This window comes from Chrysochloris asiatica, unplaced genomic scaffold, assembly GCF_000296735.1.
Source record: "Chrysochloris asiatica unplaced genomic scaffold, ChrAsi1.0 scaffold00399, whole genome shotgun sequence".
NCBI lineage: Eukaryota > Metazoa > Chordata > Mammalia > Afrosoricida > Chrysochloridae > Chrysochloris > Chrysochloris asiatica.
Window position 1 is genome coordinate 100,320 of NW_006408917.1, and position 3,817 is coordinate 104,136.

Below are 3,817 nucleotides of genomic sequence, written 5' to 3' on the forward strand. Positions count from 1 at the left end.
ATGTACTATTTATCTGATACTATCACTTACACTGTATTAAGGCACAGCCATTTTCTGGAATAAAGTATATCTCTATAATGGCTGACCAACAAAATCTAAACATTCTTTTTGTTGTTGTTGTTAGGTACATTAAGTATGTTAGAACATTAAGTATGTTCTGACTCACAGTAACTCTATATACAACAGAATGAAACACTGCTTGTTCCTATACAATCCTCATAATTGTTACTGTGTTTGAGCCAATTGCTGCAGTTACCAAATCAAACTACCTAACTGACCCTGTACTTTGCCATGCATGATGGCTTGCTTCAAAGACTGTTCCCTCCTGCTAACCTGTACAAAATACATAAGACTTCTAAGGAGTATTCTAGCTATAAATTGTTTATATTTGTTGATTCCTCTGGCAGTCCATGCTATATACAATATGTTCCATCTACATCATAATTCAAATGCATCATTTATTTTTCAATTTGATAACATTCACTGTTTTATTAGCTGACCAGATTATAAAAATAATCATGGTAAATACCTTAGTTCATCCTTCTAATAAGCCTGTTGATCTGGTCTTCCCTGTTGCCAGCATCTCCACCTTCTACAAAATGGGTGGTCTTTTTCTTCATTCCACCACAAGGAGAAGATAATTTGAAGGGCCACAGAAAGTTATTTGCTTCTTTGAAATGTTTCCCAATGGTGTAGATCTCATGAATCAGATCCTCCATGCAGATGATCTCATATTTACCAAGAGAAAGTGCAATCAATGTGTTATCTGTCAGGGCAATTTTATTCTTTTTGATTTTGCCATATCCATGTTTGTAGGTCAGTTCATTCACTGACTTCAAGTTTGGGTACCTCCATGCAATATATGGTTCCACAATCCTCAGCATGTTAATTGAAGCCTTGTTGAGCAAAACAAAGGAGCCATTGAAGATCTGGCGAAGGTGAAGAAGCTGCAACATCTTTCCAACCTTTGGGCTCACACCATTGATGCCTCTGATCCTGATAACCAATGCCAGCTTGGGCTCACCAGGTACATAGAAGTTGCCCGCTTTTCTTGTCATCCTAGCCATTCGTATCTCAGTTCTGTACATCTGCCTATATTCCTTGTGATATAGCACTTGGCTTTTTCATAGATAAGCTTCCCCCTTGCTTTTTGAAGCATCTTTTGGGCAAACTTCTTTCTCAGGTGCTTGATCTTTAGTTCTGCGAAATTCCTTCACTTTTTCTTCAGGGTCTCTGGCACAGCAGGAACCATCTTCTTCTCTTCAACACCCTCCATGGTCCCAGCTGGTTAAAAAAAAAAAAAAAAAAAAGCATCATTTCTTTTTGGATATTCCTTATTCATTGTCCAACTGTTGTATGCATATGTTGTTGTTAAGTGCCATTAAGTCGATTCTGACCCATGACTACCCTGTATAGGGTTTCTGAGAAGAAGCTGGTGAGCTTGAACTGCTGACCTTACAGTTCAAACGGCTTAGCAGTCTGGTACATTAACCCACAGTGCCACACCAGGACTCCATATGAGGTGATTGCAAATACCATGGATTGGGTTAGAAACATCTTTATCCTCAATATAACATCTTTGCATTTGAACACGTTAGAGAGGTCTTTTGCAGCAGATTTTCCCAATGCAATGTGTCCTTTGAGTTATTGACTGCTACTTCTGGTGTGGTGTTGTGGGTAAATGAGACAGACTGCAAAGCTTTTTGAACTAAAACAACCCATACAGGGTTGCTATGGGTCGGAAACAACTCGACAGCACATAACAACAACAACAACATTTCCATGGATTCTTATTGTGGACACATGTAAAATCAAATCCTTGAAAACTTCAATATTTTCGCCATTTATTGTGATGTTGCTTAGTAGAGCAGTTCTGTGAATTTTTTGTTTTCCTTATGTTAAGATATAATCCACACTGAAGGCTTAAGTATTTGATCTTTATCAGTAAGTGCTTTCCTACAGAGTTTTAAAACACTCAGTTCTTTAATTTACTGAGCTATCAGTGATCTCTATTAATGGAAATACAAATATCCAAAAGAATGAATAATCTATAAATTATTATGTTGCATTGAAATGGCACACAAGGTGCATAAAAATCACCTAGCCCTCAAAGATAAGCAGATAAACAATTTTACTTTTTTTTGGTATTGTGAATAAAGTAAGTTGCTGATAATTTTTTTTACTTCAATAATAATTGTCTTGTGGTTCAGTCATGTTTTTTTCTACCCTGCTCCCCATAAAAATCTGTGATGGAATTTAATTGCATTTGACTTTCTAGTTTATTCAGTGATTTTCATCAGGCACTCGACCATAAGATCTGTTTGAACTGCAAGTTTGGTGGTTCATATTCAACAGCTGCTCCTCAGAAACCCTATACTTGGTTAGTCTCTATGAGTCGGAACCAACTTGACAGCACTTAACAACAACAACAACCTACTTATTTAATGTTTAGAGTAATAAAAAGACATATTCCAATAATAATAATAAAATGAAGCTATTTACAAATTATATTGCTATATATTTCATCAATTATTTTTGTTTTCACAATAGTATCAAAGGAAAGCAGTACAGTGGGATTTAAAAGTGCGGATTTTTAAGAATTTTTTCTAAAATGCAGAATAGTAATATTACTTACTCCTGGCAAACAAACATATAAAGCAGATAAGTATGGCTGGTATACAGCAGTCATTGTTTTTATTTCTATTATTTCATTTTTATTTGAATGATGCATACAGATAGAACAAAATTTTAATTGACAGAAAAGTTTATTTAATGAAGTGTTTCCAAGAAAAGAGAGATTGTGTTTAGTTTTCAGTGAAGTTCTTTTTAACACAGAATATGATTAGAGTTTTTTTTCTTTATTACTCCCTGACAGCAAGTATCTGCAGATATAGAACTGCTAAAAATGCAGACATTTTCACCATATTTATTCACTAACAAACAGCTGCCAACATAGATGTTGTATCCAAGGGACTTCTCATTCATCCTAACTTCCTCAGCTTCTCCCTGGTGCTAAACTTGGTGTAGGGAATATCAAAAGTCCTGGCATCATATTCCCAGGTCTCTAACTAGGGAAAGGTTGGTTTTTCTGCTCAATACATGTTGCCTCCTTGAAATTATGATTTTTGCCTGCTATATATTTCTGAAATTAAAATCTGCTAGGGTTCTCTTGGTCTTCTGGTACCTGTCCTTTATTTTATGTTATTACAGATGTATTTTACATATTTTTTATGTTTCTTGTGTTATTTGCATATATTATGACTGATTTCGGCATACTCATTTATATTCTACAACATAGCTACTGGAAACAAATGGGTATTTTTATTGAAAACAATATAAAAAAGACAAATTCAAATTGATCAACAATAACTAGGTCAGTGAATTGAAACTTAATCTACAAATAATGGAAAAACACAATGCCAAAATGATGACCGGGTATGTAGTTTTATATTCTTACAGCAAAATTCTCTTGAAATGTATAAACCCGGACTTTTCAATTAGAAAAAAAAAATAATTAGGAGACAAAAATGAAATTTTTCAGTGCTATAGAACAGAGGTGGCTCACAGATCATTCACTGAGTCAAAGTAAGATTTAACTGTGCTATTTACATTCATATAAACACACTATGATTTTGGTTAATAGTTGAAGAGATACTTATTGTCCAGGTGTGCAAGCACAAGGTAAAATAGGTAATTTAATAAAGCTGAAATTGTATAACCCTTAATATATATGAACTTGCAGTGAGTAGGAGATTTGAGTTAATTTTGGTATACAACATGAAGTCCTTATTAATGAAAAAAGAATAACAGAAGTCCT

General features: G+C 34.4%; 1 pseudogene; it reads right to left on the reverse strand.

The window, feature by feature from the left end:
• Nucleotides 1-530: 530 nt before the first annotated feature.
• On the reverse strand, nucleotides 531-1,276 carry LOC102831084 (annotated as a pseudogene).
• Between the last annotated feature and the right edge of the window lie 2,541 nt (nucleotides 1,277-3,817).